Below are 20,974 nucleotides of genomic sequence, written 5' to 3' on the forward strand. Positions count from 1 at the left end.
GGTAAAGGAGATCATGCATGCAGCGGGTGTGAATGTGGACATGTATGGAGCGCATTCAGTGAGGGGTGCGATGGCATCGTCAGCAGCGAGAGCGGGAGTGCCCTTGAATGTAATAATGCTAACAGCAGACTGGTCAAACGACCGTACCTTTAAAGAATTTTACTTTAAGCCAACAGAGGGTCTGGCTAGTACAGTGTTGGGCAGCTTTGAACAAGCATAATGCTCGCCTCCAGTCTTGTCATAGAATATAGATTACCCCTGCTATCTGCGCAGGGAGTATTAATTCTATTAAAGACTAGGAGGCGAGCATTAAATTCCCTCCCGAAGTAATGTACTGTACTAAATGTTGTTGCATTATATGAGTGAAGTACACTACAGACGCACCACCCTAAGACTTTCTATTTCTGTTTCATAGGGGAAGATCAGAAGAATAACTGATGGCCGTGCCGTAGCGGAGAGTAGCAGGCCGGGATGACACCGGCTGTGGAGTTTTAAAGTTCAGAAGAACCTTCGCTCTGTTGGCGAGGATCAGTTAATGGACTTGTGCAGTTTCAGAGCGAGTAAAAGCAGAGGAGGAGCCCGAGCACAGGAAGTGGGTTATGACTGGTGGAAAGGGCATGGACTACAGAGACTCATGGACATTGTAGTTAAAAAAAAAAAAAAAGGAAAGAAAAAGAGGAAAGCAAAGTTTACGCTTTTTCACGATTTTTTATAGTGTTTTGTTGAACTGCTGAAGAGTAGTAATAAATGAAGATGAAGCATAATGCTCGCCTCCTAGTCTTTAATAGAATTAATACTCCCTGCGCAGATAGCAGGGGTAATCTATATTGCCCCATGTGATCGCATAAACGACATCCCTTACAGACACCCCCGCATAAGATGTACCCAGGATCACACAGCTTCATTAAGCCGCATATCTTCCTGGGTTACTTCATATCAATATGTATTAAGGTCTGTGATTTAAAAGCCACATGCTAGCCATGCCAAACGTTTACTACCGCACATGCCAACATGTTCAGTAAAACCTATGAATTCAGATCGGTTTATCCGCATTCTGAATGGAAAGGCACTGTAGCATGAGAGTGCAGCCACAGAAATCCTTAAATTCCAATTAATTCACGAACCCTTTCCATTTCTCACCACCCACCATTTTCTCCTCTTAAAGTGTAAGAATCCCACCCAATAGCCCCCTCCCTGCGGTCTCCACGCCATCAATGCCTCCATGCTCCATGTATAATGCTCTCTTAACACACGTGTTAAAATATGTCCCACACCCTGGGGTCAGGGGCTCTGCTCACACCCGAAACTAAGACCAGACTTTCCTCCATCCCCGTTCATGCCACGGTTTCAGGACAAGGTTAGTTGATACAAAAGTTAGTTTAAAGAGTAGAGAAGGACAAGCCCTCGGATTGGAGAAAGATTTCACACACTTTAACCGCGGCTGAACGAAACGAACAGCCGGATTCTCACAGTACCTTAAAACGGAGAGGAAGCTGTAGCTGAGGCGGACGTTCCTGGTACTTCCTGCAGGCTCACAGTCTTGAAGCGACTGTCGTACTGACAAGTAGGAGGAAGACTGGAGGGTCCTGCACTACCCAGGTAAGAAACCAGCAGCAGAGCAAAGCAACAAATAAAAGGTGCACTCCTTAAAACCCAAGCAGGGTCCGACCTTCCTGGCTATCCGGCTCATTGTAGCTCTGTACAGCGAATTCAACCAGAGTAGGGAGTCCTGCCTTGTACTTTGGGCGAACTGGTTGGTCCCACCAGCTCAAGGGAAGAAGTTTCCTGGAAGATCTTCTCTGTCATCGTATTCTGAAGAACCGGACCTGCAGCAGGGCTTCACCGGGCGGTTCAGTCGCTGTAAGGGTCCTCTTCTGCCAGCTCCTCGTCGGTTCTTTCGTTCCAGTGGCGACTCTGCCTTTTCAGTGCCACAGACCTGCTTTTTATGTAGTTTTCCCCCATTCACACAGCCTAGCTGTCAATCACACAGCAAGGTGTCTGTCCTGGCAAGGCCAGTCCCCTTAGCCAATTAAACAGGAGTGCAACTTGTTATGACTATCCCTAAACTATATCCTATACATGTTTAACCTATCCCTCAGCTAAAGTCTATTGTATGCACTAATGCGATGCAGTTTCCTGTCTCTAAGCAGGATTGATTCTGAAATTGAACCAAAAGCCCCTTTGTTTCCCATTTATTCAGAAGCATCAGAATTGCTCTGTCTGCAGCAATCACGAAGTTTAGAAGTTTCCAATTACTTTCAACATCCTAAACTAATACATAATCTACAAATTAATTGAATTATTGCTTTGCACTGAAATGTCCTTCTTAGAAATGCTAAAAACCTTAACTGAAAACGATGCTTTGATACATGCTTGATGCTTTGAAGTAGAGTGGCACCGGCACTGGTCATGTGAAAGCATCTATGGACCATACTTCGGTGCCATTACAAGCACTTAAAAAAGGGCTGCTTGCCCTGGCCCCCACCCAACGAGAGAAATTCTGCTTTGTGGTCACTCCACCAGCTGCAGCAATTCTGGCACCAACTTGGTGTGACTCCTGGGTCACCCTGCCCAGCACGATGGCACAAGGCACAAGCAAGCAGTGTAGGGTTACCACAGCCCTTCGCCAAGCTGCAGCAAGGCACTGGGCACCCATACTGGTCATCGTTATGCTCCTGCAGAGAGTTCTAGGGAAGGGACTTGCAACCTGGATGCTGAAAGAAACTTGCTGTAGACTTTCCGCAGCGCGACACACCCCCGTGATGCAGATATCACAGCGCACAACGTTCAGAATCTCCAAAGTTAGGCGCTCCAGGGTGACTTATTCAGGATATGAAAATCATTTTCAAGGGGGCTTTTATCTTCACTGAAAAGTGATGCCCCCAGTGAAAGACCAGAACCACTCTGCGGTCCGATGGCTGCAAAGTCAGCGTAATGGAAGCAGTACAAGGCAACACTAGTGGCACTGAACACAGTACACACAACTATACACCAGATAAGGAGTTACAGAGCCTTGTTCACGGTAGAGAAGTTACTCGGACTTTAGGCTCTGAAGCGGCTGCAAGGTGGCAGGACATACGCAAATCATAACAGCATGGCATAACTACAGAACAGGAGAATGCCAGAAGGTGTCAAATGTGTGGCTTGAATCAAGCGGTGCGGACATTGGGGATCGTTTCCGGGAACAAAATGGTTGGAGAGTGTGCAGATGAAATGGCTGTTTCCCCAGACCTCACAGGATCAGGGAGAGTTTCCGATGCACTCTTGATGCTAATTGCTGCTTCGGAATCGTTGGTTGCAGTACTGATGAGGGGTTCTGCTTCTTCTGTATCGTATGGCACTGGGTGTGGAATCTTCTTGGTGTGTGTCGCATGAATCCAATTCTTCCGGCCTGCCACCTGCACCACAGTCTGTGTGACCAGCAGGACTTGGAAGGGGCCGGGCCAACGAGGTGCGAGGCAAGAAGATCGCTCAAAGGATTTTACAAGAATCCAGTCCCCAGGTCATATGCTGTGACCAGGGCCCTCATATCGTACAGGTAAAGCCTCTCGCACCTGGTGATAAATCAAATAAAGTTTTTAGTCAACTGTCTACAGTAATCTGAAAGAAGTACATTTTCAACATTTCGCAAAGAACGACATTTCGGAATGTTCCAAATATTAGCTGGCCTCCCCATAACCACCTCAAAGGGCGAGAGCCCAGTCTTAGTTTGAGGGGTTGTTCGCATTGATAACAACACGATCGGTAAGACGTCCGGCCATTTTAGTTTGGTGCCGGCACACGTTTTAGCGAGCTTGTTTTTGATGATGCCGTTGTGTCTTTCCACTTATCTGCAGAATTACAGCAGCGATAAAATGTGGACCATTGTCCGACCAGATGACTCTTGGCAGCCCGAATCTCAGGAAGTACTCCTTTAACATAGTCTTTGCAGTAGTTATGGCTGTAGCGTCTTTGACAGGAAAAGCCTCAACCCATTTGCTAAAAGCACAGATGACGACTAACACATACTTTAGATTATTGCAACGTTCCATCTCAATAAAATCAAAATGGATGACCTCAAAGGGGACAGAAGGTGGACCAAAATTACCCCCAGGAGTTGATGTGCCCTTTCCCACATTATGCTGCAAACAAATCATACATTCCTGGACAAAGCATCAGTAGGATATAACTCTGGGGAGTTTGAGAGCGCAGAGTGCTGAGTATTTGTTTTGGACAAAGTATTATTCATAATAGCACCAGAAATTGGTAGTTTCTCAAAGGATTGAGTAGATTGGAAAGATGGGATTGGGAGAGACGAAATTAACTCGGACGCAGTTAACTGAGCCTGGCTAGGTTGGCTGAACGAGTTACTCTTCCCATGTGATGGACCTAAAATCTGGGAATGTAAAGGAATCTGTGTGAAAATTTGATTTGTTTGTGGTTGATTAGAGACCTGAGGATCCATGTAGAACTCAGGTAAATAGGTCGGCGTGTGAAAGGTGTCGGAAGTGATATGACTACAGTCCGCCGCAACACAACCTTGCATTGTTGCATCAGATAGTTGGTTTGGCAGGAACGTTCCATTGGTGTTAGCGATAGACGGGAATTGCCTAAAAGCAGTGGGTGTAAGTTCGTTAATAGGTTTAGCAACCATCACGTTCGGAGTTCGCACAGAGTCATCTTTGACTAGGAAAGTGTGGATGTTCGCAGAAAATGCGATGTTTTTAGGAGGTTTAGCGGTGGCCTTACCCGTTATCGAGTTCTTGGGAGATTTCAGGAAGTATTGGCGCTGTAAGGTGGGGTTTAGACGGCGAGGCATGCCCACAGTAAGTCGATTCATTATGCAATTGGATTTAAATAGAAGGGTTTTTAGAATTAAATTTGGGTAGTAAATGCGAACAGCAGGTTAGCACTTCGCTTTCAGAGACTAACAAGCGAAATCCTCGAGACTGCCTAACCGACCCGAGCTTTGCTGCTGCGAGCTGACGACTGACTCGCTGCATCGAGGCTCAGCGGTCAGCAGTCAGTACTCGAGCGGGTGCGCGCGGGGGCTGGTTGAAATAGGCGATCACATGAGGGGGCGTGGCCAATTTAACTATAACAAAAAAGAGATGTATATATCAGTAAAACTGCAGCAGTTAGTGAAGTCCTGGTAATTGATGAGGTTAGAATGTATATATACATATACCGAGGCAGTTCAGTAAACAATCCTTTGCTAATCCAATGATGAATATTGAGCACAATGAGGCAGTGTTGTCTGCAGACCTGCAGTCAGTACTCGTCTGGTGCTCGAGCAGGTGCGGGTGAGCTGGGATAGTGCCCGGGTGTGACAGTCCTGGTGCCCTAGGGTGCAGACTAGGGTGGAAGGTTGTCTGTGCACGGAAGGTTCAGATTGTTAGTGTAATGTACTTTTGGGGAATGCTGGGGCGTGGCAGGTCCTAGGTTTCAAGAGGCAGCTTGAAACAGGCAGTAGTGTGTAGTTAGTTATTTTTGTTCCTCAAATGTTTTTCTAGTTCAGGTTTTAGGGGAGGCCTTAGCCCTTTTTCTACTTGGGTGGGTACCTTATTATTGTTGGCTTTGTGGGGACAGAGGGGCTTGGATGTATTCTTCTTTGGGCACTTGTAAAGGGCAGGTTCTTGTTTCCATTTTATTTATTGGCACGGTTTTGGGTGTAGATTCTTGGGGTGCGCTGTGGTAAGTGTGTTAGGTGAGGTGTAGGGTCTTTAGTGTTGTTTTAGGTTGGTTGGCATCCGGTCTTTAGCATTATGCTGCTTTGTTTTTGGGGTTGTGAGCGGGCTCCAGGTGGACGGTGTCTTTTAGGTATATTAGTGGGTCCATTTGGTGTCGTGACTGGTATGTTGGTGTATTTACGTGATGGCCACACGTACATGTGGGGGTTTGTTTTGGGTGGAAGTTTTAGTTGGGAGAGCTTTCTTGTTTCAGAAATGTAAGGAGGGAGAAGTGTTGTAGTGTATCTCTGAGTGTGGGTGACATCACTGACCATGGAATGTGGTGATGTCAGTGAGTGTGGAGTGCTATGGTGTTCTGTTCTGAACATAGTGTTGTAACAGTTACAGTTGGAAAATGTAAGCTGGCATGAAGGGACGTGCCAGTGTCTTCCTGGCATATACTACCAATAAACCTACAAGTAACTCACCTGCTGGTCCAGGTGTTGACTTCTTCAAGAAAATATTCTCTTTTGGTTTTGTGTGTGTGGTGATTTTATGGCAGGCAAATGGCATTCGTCCTGTGCAATGTGGGTGGCTATGAATAGGCAGTGTAATGACATGTATTGCATGCCACTTCCACGCGCAACTCCTCACAACAGCCTAACCACATGATTCCGGAAACACGCCGGCCGCACTCCGCCCCGAACATCCCGTCCCAGCTGCTCACCCTTGAGTTGCAGGAAGATAATGCTTAGGTGATGCGTCCAGTCCCACTTTTCTACAAAGATGGTGTTTTCACTTACAATAAACAAACGTAGGCGGGCAAAATACAAATGCGGTTTACTAAGAAACATTTTCAACGTGCACGTGGAGTGCCGAGCTAAAATAGACACATTTGAATTGCCCTGGCCCGGAAGGTCCACTGGTGCTTTCGATATTAGTGCGTGTCTCTAGACTCTCTGGTGCCTGGAGCTGGGGGCCTGGGTAAAGTCTGTGCCCTGGGGCCCACGTGAAGTTGCCGGTGCGTTAATCCTGTCATGCTACACTGTGCAGCAGCCTCTTCTCGTAAATGAAGGACCTCGGTCTCCTGCAGACAAAGCTGGTGACTTTTTTGGATGAATATTAGGCTAATGGTCAGACAAGTAAAGCACTGGAGCTATGTGTTATGTTTTTAGAAATGACTTTGCTGGTCTACCGTAGATTGCCTATAAAAAAAAAGTCATGCAGGCCACTTTGGGAAGAGGTTGGTATTGGTACTGTATAATCTGTCTCTTCTCATGCTCTATTTTTTCTAATTCTTTTCCCTTCTCTTTCTGTCGACCCGTTCATCTCTCCACATGCTGCCCTCTGGCATGGGCCCTGAACTGCCACAGCTGGCCCATTACAGGACCCACACAGAGTGGGTGCAGATGGGACCCGTTCATCTCTCCACATGCTGCCCTCTGGCATGGGCCCTGAACTGCCACAGCTGGCCCATTACAGGACACACACAGAGTGGGTGCAGATGGGACCCGTTCATCTCTCCCCATGCTGCCCTCTGGCATGGGCCCTGAACTGCCACAGCTAGCCCATTACAGGACCCACACAGAGTGGGCGCAGATGGGACCCGTTCATCTCTCCACATGCTGCCCTCTGGCATGGGCCCTGAACTGCCACAGCTGGCCCATTACAGGACCCACACAGAGTGGGCGCAGATGGGACCCGTTCATCTCTCCACATGCTGCCCTCTGGCATGGGCCCTGAACTGCCACAGCTGGCCCATTACAGGACCCACACAGAGTGGGTGCAGATGGGACCCGTTCATCTCTCCCCATGCTGCCCTCTGGCATGGGCCCTGAACTGCCACAGCTGGCCCATTACAGGACCCACACAGAGTGGGTGCAGATGGGACCCGTTCATCTCTCCCCATGCTGCCCTCTGGCATGGGCCCTGAACTGCCACAGCTGGCCCATTACAGGACCCACACAGAGTGGGTGCAGATGGGACCCGTTCATCTCTGCACATGCTGCCCTCTGGCATGGGCCCTGAACTGCCACACTCTGGCATGGGCCCTGAACTGCCACAGCTAGCCCATTACAGGACCCACACAGAGTGGGTACAGATGGACAAACGGCATTAGTAAAAAATATGTTGTACTTTAAATGAAGGATTGTGGAATGTTTAACAAGTTATACAATGAATGATGTTTTACTTCAATCATGTGTTTCAGCCGCTCTGTGCAAAATGCACAAATGGATCCCATCTTCTGTTTGGCACATTTAAATCGAAAGCACTGGAAAAAGTACTTCTGAAATAAACAACAATAGAAACACTTCTTTACGTCACTAAAAGCTATTTGTAGTTTTATGAGCACACATAGTTAGTGCTTCGATTAAAATCTGATGGCACAAGATGCAGAAAGAGTTCATGAAGTAAGTTTCTAATTACATGAGTTGAATGCAAACATCTAAAGGAAGTTGCAGGTCAAAAGAACACCCAAAAAACACAACAACATTAGAGACGTAGTGCCCATCAGCTTCCTACCAGCAGCAGTCGCAGGGATAAACTGTAACCGCAACATGAGGTGTTGCTATGTTTTGTGCTGGCTTCAGTGAATGTACAGCGTGGGTGCCTTTGCACGTAGTTCAGGGTGGATGAGATAACGCCTGGAATTGAATTAGCGTTGCGCATTCTGGGATTGCGAAAGGTAAAGGGCATGCACCTGTGCAAGGAGTTAAAAATGCAGTTTGCCATTGAGCTATATAAAAATGACTCTGCATGCATTCACATAATAGTAATGTTTTCTATGGAGCACATGCACTCAATATCCATCGAAGGTCATTCCAAGTTTGGTCGTGCAGGAAAATAAAGGTGGTTCTCCCTGCCATGCGTCCACCCTCCTGAACAGAAGCCTAACTGCTCTGCTGGAGCTGCCATTTGAGAGTCTGGTCTTTCCTTTTAGGTGACAATGTTCTACCCGTAGGTTAGTTGATTAAACAGCCCCCACCAGAGGATTGTGCAAGAATCTCCCCTACAGACAGCAAGTGATAAGTAAAAGTGAATACGTTGTAAACTGGACCACATTGAATGTAGGACAGTCTAGTCAGTAATAACACTTATGGTGAACAGCCAGCCCGGACATACTTGCTGTGGAATGGTATTCTTACTGGTTGGGAGTCCTTATATGGTAATACTGGCTTATATTGGTGCAGTCTGCATGAAGACCCATGGGAACAACCAGCATGAGTATATTTTTATACTGGCATATGTTGTGAGCAAAGGTGCATGAAGTGCATTGGGAAATGTTCCTGTGCACGGTTGGTGATTGCAACTATTGGTTTTTCCATGTGCTACCATACGAAACCAATTGCAAACGGTATGAGTTTCTACCCAATTTTGCAAAGAAAGTGCTGTAAAATGCATCTCTTTAACCCAATGTTTTAAACTTGTTCTTGGGGGTGAGAACCCCCCTCAAGCACTGCTTGTTTGGTTTGGGCTCCCTCAGTGCGCTCTGTCCATCCTGCATAATTGTCGCAAACATTTAAGCTTCTTCATTTTAGAAGTTCACCAGTCACTGTGTGTGATGTGTGTTTAAGGGGAAGTATCTCGCAGGTGCTGTTTGCCGGCCGAGTGCAAATAATTGTAACGGGCCTCACCACACCGTGTGTGCCTAACCACATCATTCCGGAAACACGCCGGCCGCACTTTGGGTGTTTGCAGCTTTCACAGCCTCCCAACTCTTCTTGCGGTCTTGGCTGGAAGTGGAGTGACGTCAACCACGTGACTTTCCAGAGGGCCGGCGTGCTGATTGGACGGCGGCAGGCAGGGAGTGTTGCTGATTGGCTCATATTTCGGTGCTGAAGCTCGCGGGAGCCAGCGATCGCTACCAGCCAGAACTAGATCTACAAATTAATTGAATTATTGCTTTGCACTGAAATGTCCTTCTTAGAAATGCTAAAAACCTTAGGTATTTGATACATAATGTAGTCTGCCATAAACCTTTCTTCAGCAGAGAAATCTAATGTTGCTGCAGTTGATTTGCAGTTGTAGCAATAAACAAACTCAAGGGGACATATCCGGAAACACGCCGCACTTCGGCGTCTAGTGCCCATTTCCCGTCAGTGTTGCTTATAAAGGGCTCGCGGGAGCCAGCGACCAGAACTAGATCACAGCTCATCCTCCCCAGGGCATGCACTGAACTGCAACTATAGCGCCGCGACGCCCCCAGGTGAGTGCAGGCGCCCACCTCGCCCTGCAGCTTCAGTTTCATTTCCTTTACATTCCATATTCCTAATTCCCCCAGCGACCCTCCTCTAGCTGCATAGTCGCCCGGCAGTGCGCCTCGCGTTCCTGCACTGGGCATCCAGGCGCTAGCCCAGCCGGGCTGGCGCTGTCCCGTTACATGAGGCGCGCCGCTCAGTCCCTCGCCCTGACTGCCACTGCCAGGGTGCTGGCCCAGTGCTCCAGTGAGTGCTGCCGCGTGCTGCCCTACTGCCAGGCTGCTGGAGTGTGTGCTGCGGCGTACTGTCCCATTGCCAGGCTGCTGGAGTGTGTGCTGCGGCGTGCTAGCCCATTGCCAGGGCGCTGGAGTGGGTGCTGCTGCGTGCTGCCCCATTGCCAGGGTGCTGAAGTGTGTGCTGCTGCCCCATTGCCAGGGCGCTGGAGTGGGTGCTGCGGCGTGCTGTCCCATTGCCAGCCTGCTGGAGTGTGTGCTGCGGCGTACTGTCCCATTGCCAGGGTGCTGGGGTGGGTGCTGCTGCGTGCTAGCCCATTGCCAGGGCGCTGGAGTGGGTGCTGCTGCGTGCTAGCCCATTGCCAGGGCGCTGGAGTGGGTGCTGCTGCGTGCTAGCCCATTGCTCCACTGAGTGCTGCCGCGTGCTGTCCCATTGCCAGGCTGCTGGAGTGTGTGCTGCGGCGTACTGTCCCATTGCCAGGGTGCTGGGGTGGGTGCTGCCGCGTGCTGCCCCACTGCCAGGGTGCTGGCCCAGTGCTCCAGTGAGTGCTGCCGCGTGCTGCCCTACTGCCAGGCTGCTGGAGTGAGTGCTGCCGCGTGCTGCCCCACTGCCAGGGTGCTGGGGTGGATGCTGTAGCCTGCTAGCCCAGTGCTCCACTGAGTGCTGCCGCGTGCTGTCCCATTGCCAGGGTGCTGGGGTGGGTGCTGTAGCGTGCTAGCCCATTGCCAGGGCGCTGGAGTGGGTACTGCTGCGTGCTGCCCCATTGCCAAGGTGCTGCAGTGTGTGCTGCTGCCCCATTGCCAGTGTACTGCTGCCCCATTGCCAGGGCGCTGGAGTGGGTGCTGCTGCCCCATTGCCAGGATGCTGCCCCATTACCAGGGTTCTGGAGTGTACTGCGGCGTACTGTCCCATTACCAGGCTGCTGGAGTGTGTGCTGCGGCGTACTGTCCCATTGCCAGGCTGCTGGAGTGTGTGCCGCGGCGTACTGTCCCATTGCCAGGGTACTGGGGTGGGTGCTGCTGCGTGCTAGCCCATTGCCAGGGCGCTGGAGTGGGTGCTGCTGCGTGCTGCCCCATTGCCAGGCTGCTGCAGTGTGTGTGCCCGGTGTAACGTCGAATTCTGCTCATCGTCGAAAAATGCTTAGCCTGCTACTGCGCATGCGTGAATTTCGATGGCAAAACAAAATCCGACTACGGGGCAGGGGCAGCGGGGCAAGGGGCAGGGGCAGCTGTACATTAACCGTATTAACCCTATGTTTCCACAGGGCATATTATTTATTTTAACCCTATGTTGTGCAGTGCATTAACCCGTCAGAAAATGCTTTCTGCTGTCAGAAAATGCTTTCTGAACTACGGGGCAGGGGCAGCGGGGCAAGGGGCAGGGGCAGCTGTACATTAACCCTATTAACCCTATGTTTCCACAGGGCATATTATTTATTTTAACCCTATGTTGTGCAGGGCAGTGCATTAACCCGTCAGAAAATGCTTTCTGGACTACGGGGCAGGGGCAGCGGGGCAAGGGGCAGGGGCAGCTGTACATTAACCCTATTAACCCTATGTTTCCACAGGGCATATTATTTATTTTAACCCTATGTTGTGCAGGGCAGTGCATTAACCCGTCAGAAAATGCTTTCTGCTGTCAGAAAATGCTTTCTGGACTACGGGGCAGGGGCAGCGGGGCAAGGGGCAGGGGCAGCTGTACATTAACCCTATTAACCCTATGTTTCCACAGGGCATATTATTTATTTTAACCCTATGTTGTGCAGGGCAGTGCATTAACCCGTCAGAAAATGCTTTCTGGACTACGGGGCAGGGGCAGCGGGGCAAGGGGCAGGGGCAGCTGTACATTAACCCTATTAACCCTATGTTTCCACAGGGCATATTATTTATTTTAACCCTATGTTGTGCAGGGCAGTGCATTAACCCGTCAGAAAATGCTTTCTGGACTACGGGGCAGGGGCAGCGGGGCAAGGGGCAGGGGCAGCTGTACATTAACCCTATTAACCCTATGTTTCCACAGGGCATATTATTTATTTTAACCCTATGTTGTGCAGGGCAGTGCATTAACCCGTCAGAAAATGCTTTCTGCTGTCAGAAAATGCTTTCTGGACTACGGGGCAGGGGCAGCGGGGCAAGGGGCAGGGGCAGCTGTACATTAACCCTATTAACCCTATGTTTCCACAGGGCATATTATTTATTTTAACCCTATGTTGTGCAGGGCAGTGCATTAACCCGTCAGAAAATGCTTTCTGGACTACGGGGCAGGGGCAGCGGGGCAAGGGGCAGGGGCAGCTGTACATTAACCCTATTAACCCTATGTTTCCACAGGGCATATTATTTATTTTAACCCTATGTTGTGCAGGGCAGTGCATTAACCCGTCAGAAAATGCTTTCTGGACTACGGGGCAGGGGCAGCGGGGCAAGGGGCAGGGGCAGCTGTACATTAACCCTATTAACCCTATGTTTCCACAGGGCATATTATTTATTTTAACCCTATGTTGTGCAGGGCAGTGCATTAACCCGTCAGAAAATGCTTTCTGCTGTCAGAAAATGCTTTCTGAACTACGGGGCAGGGGCAGCGGGGCAAGGGGCAGGGGCAGCTGTACATTAACCCTATTAACCCTATGTTTCCACAGGGCATATTATTTATTTTAACCGTATGTTGTGCAGGGCAGTGCATTAACCCATCAGAAAATGCTTTCTGCTGTCAGAAAATGCTTTCTGGACTACGGGGCAGGGGCAGCGGGGCAAGGGGCAGGGGCAGCTGTACATTAACCCTATTAACCCTATGTTTCCACAGGGCATATTATTTATTTTAACCCTATGTTGTGCAGGGCAGTGCATTAACCCGTCAGAAAATGCTTTCTGGACTACGGGGCAGGGGCAGCGGGGCAAGGGGCAGGGGCAGCTGTACATTAACCCTATTAACCCTATGTTTCCACAGGGCATATTATTTATTTTAACCCTATGTTGTGCAGGGCAGTGCATTAACCCGTCAGAAAATGCTTTCTGCTGTCAGAAAATGCTTTCTGGACTACGGGGCAGGGGCAGCGGGGCAAGGGGCAGGGGCAGCTGTACATTAACCCTATGTTTCCACAGGGCATATTATTTATTTTAACCCTATGTTGTGCAGGGCAGTGCATTAACCCGTCAGAAAATGCTTTCTGCTGTCAGAAAATGCTTCCTGGACTACGGGGCAGGGGCAGCGGGGCAAGGGGCAGGGGCAGCTGTACATTAACCCTATTAACCCTATGTTTCCACAGGGCATATTATTTATTTTAACCCTATGTTGTGCAGGGCAGTGCATTAACCCGTCAGAAAATGCTTTCTGCTGTCAGAAAATGCTTTCTGGACTACGGGGCAGGGGCAGCGGGGCAAGGGGCAGGGGCAGCTGTACATTAACCCTATTAACCCTATGTTTCCACAGGGCATATTATTTATTTTAACCGTATGTTGTGCAGGGCAGTGCATTAACCCGTCAGAAAATGCTTTCTGGACTACGGGGCAGGGGCAGCGGGGCAAGGGGCAGGGGCAGCTGTACATTAACCCTATTAACCCTATGTTTCCACAGTGCATATTATTTATTTTAACCCTATGTTGTGCAGGGCAGTGCATTAACCCGTCAGAAAATGCTTTCTGCTGTCAGAAAATGCTTTCTGGACTACGGGGCAGGGGCAGCGGGGCAAGGGGCAGGGGCAGCTGTACATTAACCCTATGATTCAACAGGGCATATTATTTATTTTAACCCTATGTTGTGCAGGGCATATTATTTATTTTAACCCTATGTTGTGCAGGGCAGTGCATTAACCGTCAGAAAATGCTTTCTGCTGTCAGAAAATGCTTTCTGGTCTACGGGGCAGCGGCAGGGGGAGCGGGGACAGGGGTAAGGGGCAGTTGTACATTAACCCTATTAACCCTATGTTTCCACAAGGCATAATATTTATTTTAACTCTATGTTGTGCAGTGCATTAACCCGTCAGAAAATGCTTTCTGCTGTCAGAAAATGCTTTCTGGACTACGTGGCAGGGGCAGCGGAGCAAGGGGCAGGGGCAGCTGTACATTAACCGTATTAACCCTATGTTTCCACAGGGCATATTATTTATTTTAACCCTATGTTGTGCAGGGCAGTGCATTAACCCGTCAGAAAATGCTTTCTGCTGTCAGAAAATGCTTTCTGGTCTATGGGGCCGCGGCAGGGGCAGCGGGGACAGGGGCAAGGGGCAGCTGTACATTAACCCTATTAACCCTATGTTTCCACAGAGCATAATATTTATTTTAACCCTATGTTGTGCAGGGCAGTGCATTAACCCGTCAGAAAATGCTTTCTGCTATCAGAAAATGCTTTCTGGTCTACGGGGCAGCGGCAGGGGCAGCGGGGACAGGGGTAAGGGGCAGTTGTACATTAACCCTATTAACCCTATGTTTCCACAAGGCATAATATTTATTTTAACTCTATGTTGTGCAGTGCATTAACCCGTCAGAAAATGCTTTCTGCTGTCAGAAAATGCTTTCTGTTCTACGGGGCAGCGGCAGGGGCATCGGGGACAGGGGCAAGGGGCAGCTGTACATTAACCCTATTAACCCTATGTTTCCACAGGGCATATTATTTATTTTAACCCTATGTTGTGCAGGGCAGTGCATTAACCCGTCAGAAAATGCTTTCTGCTGTCAGAAAATGCTTTCTGGTCTACGGGGCAGGGGCAGCGGGGCAAGGGGCAGGGGCAGCTGTACATTAACCCTATGTTTCCACAGGGCATATTATTTATTTTAACCCTATGTTGTGCAGGGCAGTGCATTAACCCGTCAGAAAATGCTTTCTGGTCTACGGGGCAGCGGGGCAGGGGCAGCGGGGCAGGGGCAGGTGCAGCGGGGCAAGGGGCAGGGGCAGCTGTACATTAACCCTATTAACCCTATGTTTATGTTTCCACAGGGCATATTATTTATTTTAACCGTATGTTGTGCAGGGCAGTGCATTAACCCGTCAGAAAATGCTTTCTGGACTACGGGGCAGGGGCAGCGGGGCAAGGGGCAGGGGCAGCTGTACATTAACCCTATTAACCCTATGTTTCCACAGGGCATATTATTTATTTTAACCCTATGTTGTGCAGGGCAGTGCATTAACCCGTCAGAAAATGCTTTCTGCTGTCAGAAAATGCTTTCTGGACTACGGGGCAGGGGCAGCGGGGCAAGGGGCAGGGGCAGCTGTACATTAACCCTATTAACCCTATGTTTCCACAGGGCATATTATTTATTTTAACCCTATGTTGTGCAGGGCAGTGCATTAACCCGTCAGAAAATGCTTTCTGCTGTCAGAAAATGCTTTCTGGTCTACGGGGCAGCGGCAGGGGCAGCGGGGCAAGGGGCAGGGGCAGCTGTACATTAACCCTATTAACCCTATGTTTCCACAGGGCATATTATTTATTTTAACCCTATGTTGTGCAGGGCAGTGCATTAACCCGTCAGAAAATGCTTTCTGCTGTCAGAAAATGCTTTCTGGTCTACGGGGCAGCGGCATGGGCATCGGGGACAGGGGCAAGGGGCAGCTGTACATTAACCCTATGTTTCCACAGGGCATATTATTTATTTTAACCCTATGTTGTGCAGGGCAGTGCATTAACCCGTCAGAAAATGCTTTCTGCTGTCAGAAAATGCTTTCTGGACTACGGGGCAGTTGCAGCGGGGCAAGGGGCAGGGGCAGCTGTACATTAACCCTATTAACCCTATGTTTCCACAGGGCATATTATTTATTTTAACCCTATGTTGTGCAGGGCAGTGCATTAACCCGTCAGAAAATGCTTTCTGCTGTCAGAAAATGCTTTCTGGTCTACGGGGCTGCGGCAGGGGCATCGGGGACAGGGGCAAGGGGCAGCTGTACATTAACCCTATTAACCCTATGTTTCCACAGGGCATATTATTTATTTTAACCCTATGTTGTGCAGGGCAGTGCATTAACCCGTCAGAAAATGCTTTCTGCTCGTTTACAGTTCCCAGGCATGCCCTCCTGTCTGTGCCCTAGCACCAGCACTGTCTAGGTGTCTCTAGACCGAGTGCAGTAGCTAGTCTTCACATTTGTGCTGTTCATGCACTGTGGGGGTGTCTTTTCTTTCTCCCTCTTTCCCTCCCTTGTCATCGAATGCCTTTGAAGCGCATTGCGCTTAATCGCCGTGTGGATGGAACATCATATCATATCACTATGCTTACTCTCTACTCTACACATTACACAATTAGAGTGCACCTATACCCCTCAATCAATTCGGCCAAGCTGCTCACATATGACCACTACCCCACAAACACGTCATCACTCTAATAAAAAGCAGCTATATCCCATTACAAACCGGCCTAGCTGCACATATAAGCAAAACGGATGCAAATTATATATACTGTATAGCTTATGAATTATATGTTCTTTAGCACTACCAAGGAGTTCTCCAGGAAGAAGTTTCAAGGCACAGCCAAATAGTTCCTACTGGATAGTATGTGATGTTCCATCCCACTCTGTTGCTCCTGTCAGCAAGCATAGATGTATAAGCCCCCATCTGGTTTATGGGCCCACATTCTGTATAGTTGAAGGTCATTTGAAGTTACGCTGATTTGAACAATGTTAACACAAAGAAGCAAAGTAGTAGAGAAGCAATCAAGTTTTACGCTGATCATTTTATTCTTTACAATGAAATATGTATTAACAGAAAATAAATTGCAAAAACCAGCAAGAACATTTATTTTTGGACAACTTCGAAACAATGGCACTCAGGAGGTTGGTGCGAAATTCAGGTCACCCACACAAGCCAACGCTGAATGCTCCAATGAGGATGTCTTCTCTCTAAGTGTAAAGAGATGAAAAAGTAAGGCTCAAAGATTGGGATGCATACAATAGCCACCAAAATGTAACTTATGACAGCATGAACATATTAATCAATAATGTATTGGGTATTTATAATGCGCCTATACAGCAAATGGTGCATCAAGGTACATATATTTATAATAGTAATGTGAAATTCAAAATTACAATGTACATGCCATCAGAGTGAACTGGACCTTCCAGCCCTCTAAGATGAGATAGCAATACCCTTGAGATAGATGGGGATGCAGAATTGTATTCAAACATCAATAATCGAAACAACTCAGGTAGTTGGCAAAAGTATAAGTGTTTTAATATCAATTATCTAAAACAGGAATGATAACGGACATCAGCAGATGTCTCTCATCACTATCTCGGTATAAGAAAAAAAAGTTTCACTTTTGTTTATAAACTGTCTTTCTCCTATAAACCAATGTCTGAGCTATGGGTCATACTGCCACCAGCCAATGACTGCCCTCTCCCTAAGCACCTCCTCTGGCAGCCATCCTCAGATTTGGTAGCACGTAAAGTGGCAGTATGACCAAGAAGAGCCCCAGAGGGGCAGGAGGGTTCACATGTGATTCCATGCCAGACCCATGCTGGAGAACAACAGTTACAGGTAAGTAACTCGTTCCTTCTCCAGCATGGGGTCTAGCATGCATTCACATGCACATGAATAAAGAATACATAGCCCGCGAGGAGAGCTCAGCGGCAACGTGCGCGCCTTGGAATCAAGACGACACGAAGCAACACAGGTTCGATTCCCGGGTCCGCGCTTAGAAACCTCTGGGTGTTTAAGCACGTTATAAATACGCAACTAAGACAAAAAAGAAAAACAATTATGCAACCAAAAAAAAAAACAATTCATGTAACAGCGCCTCGATGCCTGTGGGCTGTGGGAGTGCTTTAAAAATGGAAATAAATAAAATAGCAGTACATACATACAAGCAAGGCTCAACAGAAGGAATTACTCTTACCTCCTCACCTTCAAGCAACCAGGTTGCGTAGCACTGCTTGGCCGACTCTGTACTCCTCTCTGAAATCCCTGTCAATGCAGTAGAATTTCGTGAAGGTGTGGGTAGACCTCCACGTAGCAGCCCTGCAGAGGTCTAGCAGGGGCACAAAAGACAGGAACGCAGTCGTCGCAGCGATCGCTCTGGTGGAGTGGGCTCTCGGACGGCCAGCCAGCGGTTGGTTTGCCAACTAGATGGAAGCCTTGGACAAGGCCTTCCCATGGTTCACAGGACCAAAGTTAACAAAAAGCCGAGAAGCCTTCCGGAAACTCTTCGTGCAGGCCACATAAAACTTCAGCCCTCGAGCCACATCCAGTGAGTGCAAAGTCTTTTAAGCCGGCAACGAAGGCGTCAGAAAAAACACAGGCAACAACAAGGGTTTGTTCACATGAAATTCGGATGGAAACTTGACCATGAAGTAGGGGTGCGTCCGCAGCACCACCCTCGTCTCGTGAAATAAGGCTGCTTGCAGGACAGGGCATGGATCTCACCTACTCTCCTGGCAGAGGTAATGGCCACGAGGAAACCTGTCTTCCAAGAAGGAACTTGAGCAGAGCTTTATGCATAGGCTAGAAAGGGGCCCCGTGAGCATAGTCTGCACCACGTTGTGTTCCCACACCGGGGCAGCGCCTTCACCGGCGGGAGCGATCGGAACAGTTCCCTAATGATCTCCATGACTAGATGGTGCGACCAAAGCAAAGACTGTCCTGGAGCCCTGTTGTAGTGGGAGATAGCCGCCAGATGCACCAGGATGGCGACGTGCACCAGCCCTGACGTAGCCAACGACAAGTTGGAAGGATTTGTGGGCCGTGACCCTCAGAGGGTTAATCTTCTGTGATAGGCACCAGGTCGCGAAACGCTTCCATTTGTGTCTGTAACACTTCAGAGTCCACGACTCCCTGGCCTTGGCGAGGACCTCCCTGCAGTCCGCAGGCAGCTCCTAACCACCGAACTCGAATGCTGCAGAAGCCAGGGCTTCAGGTTCAGCGATCTTGGGTCGTGGTGCAGTATTGCGCCTCCTACCCTGGCGAGAAGATCCACAACCACTGGTAGCTTGACTGGAGGGGACGCAGACATGCTGAGAAGGTCCGGGTACCAGATTTGCTTCGGCCACACTGGTGCGACGAGGATCATCCTGAACCAGCACTGTTTGAGTTGACCGATGAATTGTAGTAGCAGCAGCAACGGAGGGAACGCATACAGGAACAGGCCTTCCCAAAGGGAAGGTGAATGCCTTCCCCATGCTCCCCGGCTGGGGGAAGCTGATGGTGAACCTCCGGCACTCGGTGTTCATCGCCGTCGATAACAGATTGATGTGAGGACTGCCCCACCTGAGGAAGAAGTTGTCCACTTCACCCTGCAGAAGCTCCCACTCGTGGCAAGAGCGCAGCTCCCTGCTGAGGGAGTCGTCAATGTTTTTGGCTCCCGCCAGGTGAAAAGGAAGGAATAAGTTACTTACCTGTAACTGTTGTTCTCCAGCATGGGCCTGGCATGGATTCACATGCTCATGACTATTCCCTGTCGTCAGGCTGGGAATCCTCGGTAAAGAAAAAACCAGTATCAGTTTCGTTTCTGATCTGTCTTTCGTAGTAATAACCAATCACTGATCTCTGTGTCATACTCACCACAGCCAATGACTGCCCTCTCCCTAAGCCCCGCCTCTGGCAGCCATCCTCAGATTTGGTAGCACGTAAAGTGGCAGTATGACCAAGTGAAGAGCCGCAGAGGGGAAGGCGGGAGGGTTCGCATGTGAATCCATGCCAGACCCATGCTGGAGAACAACAGTTACAGGTAAGTAACTTGTTCCTTCTCCAGCATGGGGTCTGGCATGGATTCACATGCTCATGAATAAAGAATACATAGCAGTACACATGCACAACCACGGGAGGTGGCAAAAAAGGCTCAACATTAAGCAATACAACAACTCAACATTAAGCATCTCTTACCTCCTCACAAGGCTCACCTCAGGCGAACAGGTTGCGCGGCACTGCTTGGCCGACCCTGGACTCCTCCCTGGAATCCCGATCGACGCAGTAGAATCTTGTGAAGGTGTGCGTCGACCTCCACGTAGCAGCCCTGCAGATGTCCAGCAGGGGCACACCAGACAGGAACGCCTTGGTAGCAGCGATCGCTCTGGTCGAATGGGCTCTCGGACGGCCTGGCAGCGGTCGGTTTGCCAACCGGTGGCAGTGCATGATGCAGCCGGAGAGCCATCTGGAAATGGAAGACTTCGAGAGAGCCTTCCCCTGGTTCACAGTCCCAAAATTCACAAACAGCTGTGACGTCTTCCGAAAACTCTTCGTGCGGTCCACGTAGAACTTCAGCGCTCTAGCCACATCTAGCGAGTGCAAAGTCCTCTCAGCCGGCGACGAAGGCGACGGGAAGAACACTGGCAACACCAAGGGCTCATTGAGGTGGAAGTCCGATGGCACATTGGGCATGAAGGAGGGGTGCGTCCGCAGCACCACCCACGTGTCGTGAAAAGTTAAGTATGGAGGCTTGCAGGATAGGGCCTGGATCTCTCCCACTCATCGTGCAGAGGTGATGGCCACGAGAAAAGCAGTTTTTCACGACAGGAACTTCAGCGGTGCCGAATGCATAGGTTCAAATGGGGCACCCATGAGCCTAGCCAGCACTACATTAAGCTCCCAAGCCGGGGCGGGCGCCTTCACCGGCGGGAACGATCTGAAAAGTCCTTTCATAAATTCCTTTACAAGACGATGCGACCATAGGGACGCCCGTCCCGTCGTCCTGGTATATCTTGAGATGGCAGCCAGGTGTATTTTGATGGAGGCGTGGGCCAATCCCGCCTTGGCCAACGACAGCAGGTACGGCAGCACTTGAGGGGCCGTAATCCGTAGAGGGTTGATCTTCTGTGTCCGGCACCAGACAGAGAACCTCTTCCACTTATGTCCGTAACACTTGAGAGTTGAGGACGCCCTGGCTTTTGCAAGAACCTCTCTGCAGTCAGCCGGGATATCGTACCCCCCAAACTCTAGTGCCGCAGGAGCCAGGCCTGCAAGTTCAGAGACGCCGGGTCGTG

General features: G+C 49.5%; 1 protein-coding gene across 3 annotated transcripts in view; it reads left to right on the top strand.

The window, feature by feature from the left end:
- Positions 1-9,741: 9,741 nt before the first annotated feature.
- LOC138522102 (major histocompatibility complex class I-related gene protein-like) overlaps positions 9,742-20,974 on the top strand; it is a 271,137-nt gene continuing 259,904 nt past the window's right edge. Inside the window, exon 1 of one of the 3 annotated variants that reach the window (XM_069635359.1) lies at positions 9,742-9,855. The gene's annotated coding sequence lies outside the window, so the exon portion shown is untranslated. The remainder of the gene's footprint in view (positions 9,856-20,974) is intronic. The other 2 variants (XM_069635360.1, XM_069635361.1) reach the window with 2 other exon arrangements.

The sequence above is a fragment of the Ambystoma mexicanum genome, chromosome 13, assembly GCF_040938575.1.
Source record: "Ambystoma mexicanum isolate Mex_15411 chromosome 13, UKY_AmexF1_1, whole genome shotgun sequence".
NCBI classification, from domain to species: domain Eukaryota; kingdom Metazoa; phylum Chordata; class Amphibia; order Caudata; family Ambystomatidae; genus Ambystoma; species Ambystoma mexicanum.